Here is a 15069-nt window from a genome sequence, read left to right as displayed (position 1 = left end):
AATGTTTGGATTATTCTGGTTGGGGGGATTCATGTTGGAGATGTGTATGGTGGGGGGATAGGTTGTATAATGTATTCGTGAGGTGGGGTTGTATATGCTGGATTGTAAAAAGGAAGTTCAGCCACATGCCTGTCCCAATAAAGCGGCCTTTTAATCTATCACATGGTTCTAAATATTGCTGTCCGCCCCCCCACCAAGTCCTTTCCGCCATCATTGTTTCTGTCTTCTGTATTCACATTTAGGTGCATACATCCGACCCCGGTAAGCAGGGGTGTCTCTAGGCTCATGGCGGCCCTAGGCAGGATGCATAGGTAGGGGGCCCCTGGAGGAACAGGTAGGGGGCCCCCGGAGGAATGCAGGCATGGAGGCCGGTGAAGAGGGGGAGTCAGGGTGTTTAGAAGTGGAGCAGAGCCGGAGGCCGCCAAATCCCTGCCAGGGGCCGCCACGCAAATGTGTATCCATCCTCAGAGGATTATTATATTAAGGATGTATATTGGCGTGGCGGCCCCTGGGGTTTGGTGGCCCTGTGCAGGTGCACAGCTTGCACATGCCTAAGGCTGCCCCTGCAGTAATTTACTGTCCCTGATATTATAGGGTGCCACAGGGCTCGGAGATTCATAATCCTAGTGTAAAGAGAGATCCGCACGTGACAGAGGCTGAAAAAACAAGAATGTGAAATGCTAGTAGAGTTTCACGAGTAGAGAATAAAACAAGAAAGTGAGGGAGACTGAGACTGACAGAAGGGAGGAGAAAGGAGAGCTGGAGAGGGGTGAGGAGCAGGAAAAGGGAAGACTGTGAGGTGAAGAGGTAGGAAGGCCTGAGAGGGTGAGTGAACAGACTCGACTCAAAGCAGGGCAGAGTCGAGCTTCAGGCCCCAGCGGGGGGCCCCTCCAGGCTCGGGGTCCTCTTAGCGCCAGGTGTGACCTTTCAAGGGTCCTGTAACCGCTTGTCGCACTCACACGTCCCCAGTGATGGAGGCAACAGCAGGCCTGAGCTCCCCCCACAGGCCCCCAAGGGCTGTGGACCAAACACAATCTAAACAACCATCTCTACCCACTGGGAGTGGCTGGTGGAGCTCCACAGGGAGCCAGGGTAAGGGTGAAGGTGAAAGGTCAGAGAGGACAAGTGAAGAGGTGAATGAGAGAGAAAGTGAAAGCACCACAGAAAAAGAAAAGTTCTTCTATTCTTTGAAGACAGGCTCTGCGCTGGATAATCAGTTGTTGCACTGCTCGGTGTTTGTTGGCGCTGAGCTTGCTGTACCGGCCTCTCCCATTAACCTTCCTGAGAGGCCTGTGACGTCTACCATCACTACCACTCAGAGTCAAGTGCCGAAGGGGTTGTACTTGGCCCAGTTTGCAGAGTCATAGTAAGACAGACCCCGGGACAGCAGAGGCAAACAGCATCGGTCCCCATGGCAAAGGGCCAGGAAGCCCTGCAAGGTCCCTGGTCCCCTGAACTGGGCCTGGCAATCAGCCTCTTCTATCCTCAGCCCCTTCAGTGGGGGTGGAGTCCGCCAACAGGTGTTCAGTACAAAGCTTCCATTTGGAGGTTGGTGATGATGGCTGCCAGATGTGGCGGTCCTGCAATGGGAGGAATAGACATCTTCGCTAGGTAAGCCGTTGTTGAGGGAAGTGCCCGGCACTTTGGTATGAATTCTAACTCTGGGCAGCCAACTATACTACGCTCGCGAAGTTTGCGTAGTTTGTGCTACTTCGCGCTACGCAAATTGCACGTAGCACAGTGCAAAATCACGTAGCGTAGCGTAGTTGACATTTTTTGCTCACTCTCGGTTCTCAACGTCAAGTTGGCGACCGCGAGCGAGCTAAATGACATCCCGCGAGACTTTTTCCTCGTTCGCGATCTGCAACATCAAGTTGGCGATCGCGAGCGTGGAAAATAAACCTCCCGGCGAGATTCTCAACGCGGGGAGGTCAGGTTTCTCATTGCGAGTGGTCGTGTATGCTCAAGACCGTTTGCGATGAGAAACTACCAGACCGCGTTGAGAAAACTGCTGCTCTACTCGAGCGGCAGAAAACAACAGTTCGCACTGTGCGAGATGCCGTTTTCAATGATTGCACAGTGTGGACAAGCATCCGGCACTGTGCAATCATCGCAAACAGCGCACTACGCAGTTCGCATAGCTCTACGCATATCTCGCGAAATGCAGTTTGCGTAGCTATGCGTAGTGCATCTACACGAACTATGCTCACGGTTAATAAATTCTCCGATGGGGGGGGGTTAGGTTGTCAACTTTGGGCCTGATCGAACAGTAATCTGTGTGTGGTGGCAGGCAAGGTGGAGCGTGCTAATCGAGCCTGGGTATTGAGTATCGACTGATAATACAGTGCTAACCGTGGCCTAAGAGGGTGAAAAGCAACAAAATGGTGGAAGCATTGCTTCATTATGTCAGTCTAAAGGATGGAAGCCTCAAGGGTTTGCAAGATTTTGAAGCGTCCTTCTTGTGTGTGGCAGAACTCAAATGGGTAAAGCACAGATGGCGTAGAGGTCCAACGACAGCTCATGCGTGAGGGGGCAGCAAGCCAGGATCAGTCTCTGCTGGTGCGCGAAGGGGGGCGAGAGGACTGTATTGTCAACAACGGCGCAGAAGGGAGGTGGACCACCCAAGCCTGCATTGTAGTGAATGGGCAAAACAAGAAGCGAGTGATGGTCTATGAAAGATATTTCAAGGTCACAAGAGTTGCCAGGATTTTTACTTAGTTACATTTGTGTGAAAATTGAGTCTCTGCTGACAGTTTATGTAGTATATGTCCTGATTGAACACTAGCATATTTGTTGTGCATAAGATATAGGATCCAGTAGTGGCTGGTGTCCTTGCTGAGTGGCGGGGGGAGGGAGGGGAGGTGGACTGACGACTACAACAACAAAAAATACAAAAAGAATGTACCTGTCCCTCCTGCAGCATCACCACTCTTCTACTCCTCACCAGCACAGACTCCCAGAATCCTCTGCAGCCAATCCTGTCGGGATTGGCCTGAGCACCGAGGATTTGCACTCAGCCTCAGTGCGCATGACGCTGTGGCCGGCCAGCCAAACCGCCATGCACACTGATTAAATGGCCACCACTCTCCCTCCATGACTGTTCCCTTCCCCCCTCTTTGTGATGGCCCCGCCCTGAAGACTCACCCAGGAGAGAGAGGAGGTGACGCTCCTCTGCCATAGCAGAGGATCCACCGCTGATAAGGGCATATGCACTAAAGGATTTTGGAGTTCGGAAACGGCCCTATTTGCAGTAGAGGGCTGTTACCGACTGCAAAAATGCTTTTTCATATGTACAAAACGCAAGTTGTGATTCAGTAATATGTTACCGAATGACAGTTTGGGTTTAGCAATTCAGTATTTGGAAGGGGCATGTTTAGGGCGCCCCTGCCTAATTCTGTATCACAGTGCCATGTGTGAAGGATTTGCGACCGAATTATGTTTTGCAAAACATTCATTTGTTGCCGGCACCTCAAGGGTGGTGGTAACCCTTTGCAAATGAGAAGGCGCCCCAGGGGAGTCCTTCCCCTTCGTGAATGTGGAAGCAAATATTTTTTAAGAGCAGGCAGTTGTCTAAGGGACCGTTGCCTAGTCTTAAAAAATGAAAAATAAGCTTTTAACTTAATTTTTTGAAGCACATGCCATTTTTCTTAAAGGAAAACAGCCCACATTTCCCCTCCAAAAAAGATTGCTTTACTAAAACCCAATCAGGGACATGCTGATCCCAGCAGGCCACCATCCCTGTGATGGCTGAAATCCCTAATGGATTGCATATTGTGATCTACTTAATTAATATTCATGAGGTAGGTCAATTATAACCACTAAAGGAATCACTAAACGCATTTCAATGGATTTCATATATTTGGAAATATCCCCCAGATGCATCAAGCATCCATTTTGCGATTCCTTAATAGCGAAAAACAAGGAATCGCTAATAAGGAATAGCAAAATGGTATTCAAGAAGAAATCACTTTAAAAATAGCGATTTCTTAAAATTCCTTAACTGCGATTCGCAAATTGCGAGTCGCAATTAAGGAATACCTCCCCATTCATTCCTATGGGCATAGAGGCCCATAGGAATGATTGGGAAGAATTTTCAATTTGCGAATCGTAATTAGCGAATCTCAAAATGAGAATGCAATTTCAAAGGTGCAGGGGTGTCCAAAGGACACCCTGTTGCACCCCTGAAAATGATCTGTGCACATATGCGATTCAAAAACAATTGCAATTCCTAACATTTGTACATGTGATATGGCCCATAGTTTGCAGGTAGCACTTACCGTTTTATTGCGCCATGCCATTGTGCATAGAGATGCTCTGCATAAGGGAAAGTAGAAGGAACTCTTGTCTGAACACTTTCTAACTCTCCTGGTTGGATTAGACCTGGTGTTTTACACCCTCTGTGGCAGAGCAGTGTTAAGGTGCCCCCGCCAGTGCCCCGGGTGGATGTCTGCCCCGTGCCACTCCTTGTGGTGCAGAAGTTATCTCTGCTTCTGTGGATTTAGGTCACCGCTCTGCAGGCTGTGATGCCAGCACTCTAATTATAGCTGCTGACTATCCATCCAATAGGTATAAATGCCAGCTCCTTCCCGGGAGCCTGCTGAGAGTTACCGGCTACAAGCAGCCGCCTCCGGGCCTCTCAGGCAGCCAGACCCCCTCCCTGCCTCCTAGAGCTCAGCGGTGCGTGAGAGAGGGCTGCTGCACAGAGTCAGTGCACGCGCGTAACAGGGCCGGACAGGCCTTCCGCTCCACCGGGCATTCCCCGGTGGGCTGGAGCCCTGGAAGGCCGGTTTTGGAAGCCCAGGATAGCACTTTCCAGCTCCCCCAGATTACTTGCAGCAGGTAGAGGAAAGCTTCCAGAGGCAGGGGGTGAGGGGGAAGGTAGACAGAAAGCAATCAGAGAGGGAGAAGAGAGGACAGAAGTAGAGAGAGAGAGGGAGTGAGGGGGAAGGTAGAGAGAAAGCAATCAGAGAGAGAGAGAGAAGTAGAGCGAGAGAGAGAAGGGATGGATGGAGAGATATTGCGTGCAGAGTTGGAGGGAACGGGCCGTTTGAGCATTTCTGCCAGGGTTTCTTTTGGTTTCCAAGTCCAGTCTTGCATGTGACGTATGACCCGGGCCTGGAGCAGCGATAAGACAAATATAATAGAACTGCATCCCTCCCCGTACAAGAGTACGTGGTGGCTGCTGGGACATGGTGTGGATTTGCAGGTGGATGTAAACATATTCCCAGAAATAGAAAGAATAACTACAGGGGCGTAGCTGGCAGTAGTGCAGCAGGTGCAGTGCACCATGGCCCAGAGGGTGAGGGGGCACGGTCTTCTCTGCACTGGATGAGTACGCTATTGGCCATGCGCTTAAATTCTATTTTTAAACACTTGCTCAGCCTGGCTTCAGTGTCTACTTGTCCCACTCATGGGGCAGGGGTTGAAAGGAGTGACTGTGGGGCCTACCAAACCAAGGCAGGCACTCCTTCCATTTCTGGGTGGCGTGGGGCGGTGACAACACTCCTTCCATTTCTGGGTGGCGTGGGGCGGTGACAACACTCCTTCCATTTCTGGGTGGCGTGGGGCGGTGACGGCACTCCTTCCATTTCTGGGTGGCGTGGGGCGGTGACGGCACTCCTTCCATTTCTGGGTGGCGTGGGGTGGTGACGGCACTCCTTCCATTTCTGGGTGGCGTGGGGCGGTGACGGCACTCCTTCCATTTCTGGGTGGCGTGGGGCGGTGACGGCACTCCTTCCATTTCTGGGTGGCGTGGGGCGGTGACGGCACTCCTTCCATTTCTGGGTGGGGTGGGGCGGTGACGGCACTCCTTCCATTTCTGGGTGGCGTGGGGCGGTGACAACACTCCTTCCATTTCTGGGTGGCGTGGGGCGGTGACAACACTCCTTCCATTTCTGGGTGGCGTGGGGCGGTGACGGCACTCCTTCCATTTCTGGGTGGGGTGGGGCGGTGACGGCACTCCTTCCATTTCTGGGTGGCGTGGGGCGGTGACAACACTCCTTCCATTTCTGGGTGGCGTGGGGCGGTGACAACACTCCTTCCATTTCTGGGTGGCGTGGGGCGGTGACAACACTCCTTCCATTTCTGGGTAGCGTGGGGCGGTGACAGCACTCCTTCCATTTCTGGGTGGCGTGGGGCGGTGACAACACTCCTTCCATTTCTGGGTGGCGTGGGGCGGTGACGGCACTCCTTCCATTTCTGGGTGGCGTGGGGCGGTGACGGCACTCCTTCCATTTCTGGGTGGCGTGGGGCGGTGACGGCACTCCTTCCATTTCTGGGTGGCGTGGGGCGGTGACGGCACTCCTTCCATTTCTGGGTGGCGTGGGGCAGTGACAGGGGCGTAGCTGGCAGTAGTGCAGCAGGTGCAGTGCACCATGGCCCAGAGGGTGAGGGGGCACGGTCTGCTCTGCACTGGATGAGTACGCTATTGGCCATGCGCTTAAATTCTATTTTTAAACACTTGCTCAGCCTGGCTTCAGTGTCTACTTGTCCCACTCATGGGGCAGGGGTTGAAAGGAGTGACTGTGGGGCCTACCAAACCAAGGCAGGCACTCCTTCCATTTCTGGGTGGCGTGGGGCGGTGACAACACTCCTTCCATTTCTGGGTGGCGTGGGGCGGTGACGGCACTCCTTCCATTTCTGGGTGGCGTGGGGCGGTGACAACACTCCTTCCATTTCTGGGTGGCGTGGGGCGGTGACAACACTCCTTCCATTTCTGGGTGGCGTGGGGCGGTGACAGCACTCCTTCCATTTCTGGGTGGCGTGGGGCGGTGACAACACTCCTTCCATTTCTGGGTGGCGTGGGGCGGTGACGGCACTCCTTCCATTTCTGGGTGGCGTGGGGCGGTGACGGCACTCCTTCCATTTCTGGGTGGCGTGGGGCAGTGACAGGGGCGTAGCTGGCAGTAGTGCAGCAGGTGCAGTGCACCATGGCCCAGAGGGTGAGGGGGCACGGTCTGCTCTGCACTGGATGAGTACGCTATTGGCCATGCACTTAAATTCTATTTTTAAACACTTGCTCAGCCTGGCTTCAGTGTCTACTTGTCCCACTCATGGGGCAGGGGTTGAAAGGAGTGACTGTGGGGCCTACCAAACCAAGGCAGGCACTCCTTCCATTTCTGGGTGGCGTGGGGCGGTGACAACACTCCTTCCATTTCTGGGTGGCGTGGGGCGGTGACAACACTCCTTCCATTTCTGGGTGGCGTGGGGCGGTGACGGCACTCCTTCCATTTCTGGGTGGCGTGGGGCGGTGACAACACTCCTTCCATTTCTGGGTGGCGTGGGGCGGTGACAACACTCCTTCCATTTCTGGGTGGCGTGGGGCGGTGACGGCACTCCTTCCATTTCTGGGTGGCGTGGGGCGGTGACGGCACTCCTTCCATTTCTGGGTGGGGTGGGGCGGTGACGGCACTCCTTCCATTTCTGGGTGGCGTGGGGCGGTGACAACACTCCTTCCATTTCTGGGTGGCGTGGGGCGGTGACAACACTCCTTCCATTTCTGGGTGGCGTGGGGCGGTGACAACACTCCTTCCATTTCTGGGTGGCGTGGGGCGGTGACAGCACTCCTTCCATTTCTGGGTGGCGTGGGGCGGTGACAACACTCCTTCCATTTCTGGGTGGCGTGGGGCGGTGACGGCACTCCTTCCATTTCTGGGTGGCGTGGGGCGGTGACGGCACTCCTTCCATTTCTGGGTGGCGTGGGGCGGTGACGGCACTCCTTCCATTTCTGGGTGGCGTGGGGCGGTGACGGCACTCCTTCCATTTCTGGGTGGCGTGGGGCGGTGACGGCACTCCTTCCATTTCTGGGTGGCGTGGGGCAGTGACAGGGGCGTAGCTGGCAGTAGTGCAGCAGGTGCAGTGCACCATGGCCCAGAGGGTGAGGGGGCACGGTCTGCTCTGCACTGGATGAGTACGCTATTGGCCATGCGCTTAAATTCTATTTTTAAACACTTGCTCAGCCTGGCTTCAGTGTCTACTTGTCCCACTCATGGGGCAGGGGTTGAAAGGAGTGACTGTGGGGCCTACCAAACCAAGGCAGGCACTCCTTCCATTTCTGGGTGGCGTGGGGCGGTGACAACACTCCTTCCATTTCTGGGTGGCGTGGCGGTGACAACACTCCTTCCATTTCTGGGTGGCGTGGGGCGGTGACGGCACTCCTTCCATTTCTGGGTGGCGTGGGGCGGTGACGGCACTCCTTCCATTTCTGGGTGGCGTGGGGCGGTGACAACACTCCTTCCATTTCTGGGTGGCGTGGGGCGGTGACAACACTCCTTCCATTTCTGGGTGGCGTGGGGCGGTGACAGCACTCCTTCCATTTCTGGGTGGCGTGGGGCGGTGACAACACTCCTTCCATTTCTGGGTGGCGTGGGGCGGTGACGGCACTCCTTCCATTTCTGGGTGGCGTGGGGCGGTGGGGCGGTGACGGCACTCCTTCCATTTCTGGGTGGCGTGGGGCGGTGACGGCACTCCTTCCATTTCTGGGTGGCGTGGGGCAGTGACAACACTCCTTCCATTTCTGGGTGGCGTGGGGCGGTGACGGCACTCCTTCCATTTCTGGGTGGCGTGGGGCGGTGATGGCACTCCTTCCATTTCTGGGTGGCGTGGGGCGGTGACGGCACTCCTTCCATTTCTGGGTGGCGTGGGGCGGTGACGGCACTCCTTCCATTTCTGGGTGGCGTGGGGCGGTGACGGCACGCCTTCCATTTCTGGGTGGCGTGGGGCGGTGACGGCACTCCTTCCATTTCTGGGTGGCGTGGGGCGGTGACGGCACTCCTTCCATTTCTGGGTGGCGTGGGGCGGTGACGGCACCCCTTCCATTTCTGGGTGGCGTGGGGCGGTGACGCCACGCCTTCCATTTCTGGGTGGCGTGGGGCGGTGACGGCACTCCTTCCATTTCTGGGTGGCGTGGGGCGGTGACAACACTCCTTCCATTTCTGGGTGGCGTGGGGCGGTGACAACACTCCTTCCATTTCTGGGTGGCGTGGGGCGGTGGGGCGGTGACAACACTCCTTCCATTTCTGGGTGGCGTGGGGCGGTGACAACACTCCTTCCATTTCTGGGTGGCGTGGGGCGGTGACGGCACTCCTTCCATTTCTGGGTGGCGTGGGGCGGTGACGGCACTCCTTCCATTTCTGGGTGGCGTGGGGCGGTGACGGCACTCCTTCCATTTCTGGGTGGCGTGGGGCGGTGATGGCACTCCTTCCATTTCTGGGTGGCGTGGGGCGGTGACGGCACGCCTTCCATTTCTGGGTGGCGTGGGGCGGTGACGGCACTCCTTCCATTTCTGGGTGGCGTGGGGCGGTGACGGCCATGTCCAGGATGGATGCGGGGTTGAGCCAGGTTTCTGTGAGGAACAGCAGGTCGGGGGAGAGGTCCTCTAGGAGGATACAAACTTCAGTGTCCAGCAAGCGGTGGTAAGCAGAAGGCATTTGAGTGAGCGGGGAGCTTTGGGGTCAGTGGTGCCCGGGGCGGACCCTGGGGTGTGTGTTGAGAGCCAATGGAGGAGAAGAGTGGGGAGGTGAAGGAGAAGTGGACGGTGGAGCAGAAGGCTTCAAACATCTGGACGGGGACAGCTCTGGTGCAGTGGAGGGTCCTGGGGAAGCCGAGGCGCAGACTAGTCTTCCCCCATGAAACGTTGTTCGAGTATTGCAGGCCGGATGACATGGGTGGGTTGTGGGTGGGGGTTTTCTTAGGAGGGTATATAAGGAGTCAGGAGAGGTGTTACAGCTTCTTCTTGACTCCTTGCCCACCACCAGGGGGCTGTAAATTATTTAGAAGGTTTTTTTCATGGCCAGAGTAAGGCCAAGAGGCAGAGTAAGCCGTCTCGCCATAGTGGGAACGACTGAGGTGGACGTGGTGGGCGTCCTCCCTGTGCACTCTGTGGAGTGGAGAAGCGTGGCTCAGTGGTTAGAGGCGGCAGACCCGGAAGCTGAGATTGGCCGTGGACCAGGGTTCGATTCCCCGCCTCGGCGGGTCTTGGCTCAAAAATTCCACGGACTCGATAATTCTCGCTCCGGTGCCTACTCGATTCACGGGTTCACACTCTGCGACTCTGGGCAATAGCTTGCTTAATCTCCACTACAGCCCCTCGCGGCGGGATGCCTGGCTTTCACCTTGTGGATACCCTGCCGGGGTTATCTCACAGGGGAATACCAGGACGGGTTCCCTAAGCAAGTGCTTAGATACCGTGTCGGTGATTTGCGCTATATAAATACATTTACATTTACTCTGGGAGCAGCAGGGCACGCTGACCTGCTCAAGCCTCGTATCCTCGGCCAGGCCTGGGTCATGATGTGTCGTCCGACGCGGGCCACATCGGGCGGAGTTGCTGCCACGTTTGCGGCTTGCTCCCCTCCCCGGGGATGGTCAAAGAGAAGGCGGGGTGGAGCAGGGAGAGGACAGAGACCAACAAGAGAGGTGTGAAGAGGCAGCATAACCCCCTAGAAACCTTTAGGCAACCCATGGTTGAAGGGGGCTTGCTGGCAGCTCATGTGGCTGGGAAGGCGGGGTATATGGTGCCCGAGGGACTGGAGGCAATTCAGGAGCCTGCAGGGGCCCATGATGCAAGTGGGCCCCTTCCACAAGAGGGCCCCTTGGATTTATCTCCAGGGCAGTCCAGAGGGGCCTGGCTCAAGTGTCTGACGTGGTACCTGGCCTGCAAGGCAAAAGGGCGCAGGCCGGGGACACAGGGGCAGGACCAGGTTAGCAGTAGGGACAGAGGGCATAGACTGTCGGCAGCCCAGGCCAGGGATGCTGGGTCTGGGGGAGGCACTAGAGTTTTGGTCCTGTTTCAGACAATGCCCAGTAAAGAGGGTGCAGACAGGCCGGCAGGGCTGGGGAGTGGACACAGCATCAGGTGCCAAAGAGTTGACTTGGAGGCACAAATAAAGGATGAGAGGAGGGTTACTGAAGAAACTGAAGATTGTTAGGGGTGTCTTTGCAGGGACCGGAACGGGGCAACAGAGCAGGCAAGGCAGGCGAAGAAGGGTAGAGGTGTAACAGATGCAGGGGAGTCTAGGGCCACCCCAGGTAGCCATAGTGGGGGAGTGAGGACTATGGGTGCCTGATTAGGGCAGCAAAGGTCTACATATTTTTACAAGCGTATACGGCCCAGGGACCTTGTTGGTGTGGGACACCCGTCTGGTTGGAGCAACCCGGCGGTTGGTGGACAGAAGCCAGCAGGTGAGGCTGATAGACACTTGGTGACACCAACGGGGTGTATGACGGCCCCTAGATGTTGGTCAGAAGAACTAGGGGAGTCTTTGTCTGCCTACCCTACATGTTCACCCTATGTGGGAAGGGTATGCCCAGACGTGAGTCCCTTGCTCACTTTGCCACTGGATTTAAGCAAGCCGGGCTGAAGACGGCTGGAATGCCAGAAACCGGTCCTCGGAAGCTTGTTTCCGGTCCAGGGAAGGCATGCCTTGGCAGTTCGGGCTGGACTGTTCCCATGAGCCACAGGGTCAAGACTGATTTGCATATGGCCATGTCTGAACTGGGGTGGCTTGGTGAGCAAAATAATGATGGATTAAACCCGGATATGTGACTGGGGGTGAATGTTTTGCCATTGTGCAACATTCCGTCAATCATCTTGTGTGTTTTACCCTACATGGAGAGCTCAAGCATGCAATCTCCCAGGAGCAATACACTCAGGGTTGGACAGGGCTGTCCCTGACGTGCAGTGTGGAATGCATCAGTCTGCTTGATGTCTGCAGTGAACATGGGCGAGGATGAGTTGGAGTTGGATTATGATGAGGGCGGCGATGTGTGGGAGGACGGTCAAGTGTGTGATGTTGAAGAGGTGTGTCTGCCAGTGGTGCAAGGCAATGGAAGTGGTGGTGCAAGAGTCGCAGCAGTTGGTGTATCACAGAAGTCAAGTGCGGATGATGGAGGCACCTTTGGGCAACGGAAGGAGGCTCACACAGGCAACCGCAGAATGAAACAGGAAGCTGAACGCTTTTCCTCAGGTAAGAAAGATTGGTGGTCGATATGGAATACAGGGAGTGGTGGGCCTGGTGTGAAGATGTCAGGGCCGGACTGGGACCCACAATCGGCCCTGGCAAAGTGCTCGGCCGGCCCCCACTCGGTGGGGTGGGGGGTTGGGGACGGGGGTGGGGGCTGCCACCGAGCTCTTTGCCGGGGTCGATTTTCGGCCGATTTTGGTACAGGGCCGATTTTGCAGCTATGCTGCAAAAACGTCCCTGTACCAAAAACGCCCCCCAGCGGCCCAAAACCGCCCCCCACCCACGCGGCACACCGGGGGATTGCCTGGTAGCCGCTATGGCCAGTCCGGCCCTGGAAGATGTGTAAATCTATAGGAGTGGGCGACGAGGTAGGAGAAGGTGCGGGAGAGAAACCAAAGGGTCCGGAGGGATGGGGGGGCGGGTCGAACACAAGACCCAAATGACAAAAAGTTGGTGGATGGTACCAGGGTCCAAACGGATCAGATGAGGTGGGTGAGGAGAACAAAGATGGTGGGAGCCATAAAAAATGGGTGCCGTACATGGGTCTGGCTATGCTCCTCGGGCCTCGGGCCTCATGCCTCTGACAAGACAGAGAATACAATATGGAAACATGAATACATAGATGTGTTAAAACTTTTGTATAAGGAAATTCAGGCTAAAGCGGGGACCAAGGGGGAAGAGTATGAGCTTGCACGGCTGCCCAGTGTACCCATTTTTATGGAGAGCTGGACGTCGGCATTCTTGATTTATGCTAGTATCTATTGGGAAAAATATCCAGACAGGGTTATTGCATTATTTAAGTGTATGGATATTATAAGGAAAGCACACATTAATGTTGGGGCTATCCTTGACTCAGTTATGATGAGGAGTTTAGATCCAGGGTGAGCGTGAACCCAGGCAAACTAGGGGAACGTCAATTCTGAGCTCTGGATGTAGTGGATGTCTTTGACTCAATCAATGGCCTCGACCCTTACCGTGAGCGGCCTGCCCATTACATATAAGGCCTTTCAGCCACGTCCCACTCAACAAGGGGTGGGTAAGGTGCCAAAGCCCACAAGCAGCAATGCTGGGGCCTGTTGGAATTTTAACAAAGGTTTCTGCTCTAGACACCTGTGCAAGTTTAAACACCAGTGTTCTGAATGCAGAGGCAGATATCCCATTGCATAGTGTTTCCCGTTGGCCAGCCCCGCTGGGTAGTGGAAAACAACCAAAGGTAGAGGGAAGCAGAGTCCTGTTGGGCCAAAAGGCTCTATGTCAATTAGATTGGGTGGCTTATTGTCATCGATAGCACAATGCCCGGACAAGGAGACAACTTCTAGATTGGAGTGGGAAAGCAAAGCAAAGCCCGAGGTGGTGTCAGCCAAATTTAGGAAGGAAGTTGGTTAAGGGTGTTGGACTTGGCCCTTTCCCCCCAAACTTTTTCGCTTTTTGCCCCCCTAATTTGAAATGTCTCCCCCATGGTAATAAACCTGTATAGGCCATGTGTGGTGTGAGACACCTTGTTAATATGTACTGTCCTGCAATGGTGTGAGTTGCAAATTTCCCCCATTGTTAAATGTACCCTGGTGAAAGGCTGTGTTTTCAAAATGGATGCCCAGGCTATGTGTGTGCCACCTGACTGCAGGAGGTTAGCAGTCTAGTCGTTAGGTACCCAGCCACCCTTAGCTTTTGGAGGGAAGCCTGGCACCCAGGGTGCTCAACCCCTCTCCTTGAGCCTCCCCTTGAGCCTGCACCCCTCAAACCCCCCCCTCTACTGTCCCCGGGGCCCCTGTCAAAGGAGTGCCCCTCTCCCTAGGTCCCTGACACTGTGGGGACCATGAATTACGCTGGTGCTGCGCGACAGAAGCCCCATGAGGTGAGGAGCGTGCCTCTGAGGAACTGCTGAGGTACTGTCCGCCCCCCTTGTGAAGCTGTGGCCCCTTTGGAGTGCCGGGCTGTGAGGAGCTGCCTGTGAAGCACCGCATGGGGAAGATTATGCCCATAGGAACTGTTGCTGGCTGAAGTGCTGTGAGGCCCCTTGAGCGCCAGGGCCCCGAAGCGCTGTGAAGCCCTGAGCACCACAATTTGCGAGGTGCTAACCTGCCACCGGAAGCGCTGTGCCTGGAAGTACTGAAGCGCCGTGTGGCCTGAGGGAACTGTGAGGGGAATAGCGCCACGGTAGCCTACCCCTCGTTTTGGCGCGCTTGCCGCAATATAAATAATTAAATAAAAGGGAGCCTACCCCATACTGCCGCTGACATCACCGTTGCCGCCCGGGGAGTGTTGGCGCTGCCTCGCGCCAGTTGTATATAGCCGGAAATCACCGCCGCGGCCTGGCGCTGTAGGAGGAGACCCCCGCGGCTGGGGGGTAACGTTGCGGCGGCCCCCGGCACCAGGAGAGGGCCGCCGAAGTGGAGTGAGGGCCGCGATAGGCCTGAAGCCGGAGAGGCCGGCATCACGTGGCTGGGGAGCCGGTGAAGTCACCGACCGCGCCCCCAGCCCGCCGCGCACCGATTGGTTGGCGCTGCCGCGCCCCCGGGAGCCGCGTCCTGACTGGCTCCCGGGCCGAGACTAGCCCCAGCAGCAGGAAGAGGCCTCGCGGAGGCCGCTTTGGAAGTCCCGGGCCCAGTGAGGAAGAGGCGCCGGTTGAAGGCGAAGGAGGAGCTGCGGGGCCTCCAGTGAGCAGAGGGGAGCCCTGGGATTGAGAAGGCCAGAAGAACCCAGCCGGCGGTGTTGCGGGGCTCCCGTGGGGAAGAGGGAGCCCCGGTTACCCCTGTGAGCGGAGAGTGCCCCGGGTCCCTGTGAAGAAGGAGGGGCCCGGGTGAAAAAGGAGAGCCGCGCTGGGATTGGGCCCAAGGCGTGGCGTGAGCAGAAGTCCCGCCCTGTGAGGACGAAAGCGGGGACAGCCGGGTATCCTCGCCGGAGGGCTTAGAGCAGCCCGAGAACCCCCATCGGCCAACCACCGGATGCCAGTTAGGCCCTTCTGATCTGCCTACAGAGTCCCCTGCTCATCATAAAGGCCACGGGGGAAAGGTAGAATGTTGTAGTGGCCCCCAGGGAAAGGTTCGATATGTATAGCCAAGTGATATGCTCAATGAAATGCACATTTTTACCTGTTGCCTGATTT

The sequence above is a fragment of the Lissotriton helveticus genome, chromosome 4_2 (genome assembly GCF_964261635.1).
Source record: "Lissotriton helveticus chromosome 4_2, aLisHel1.1, whole genome shotgun sequence".
NCBI lineage: Eukaryota > Metazoa > Chordata > Amphibia > Caudata > Salamandridae > Lissotriton > Lissotriton helveticus.
This window is presented reverse-complemented; position numbering follows the sequence as displayed.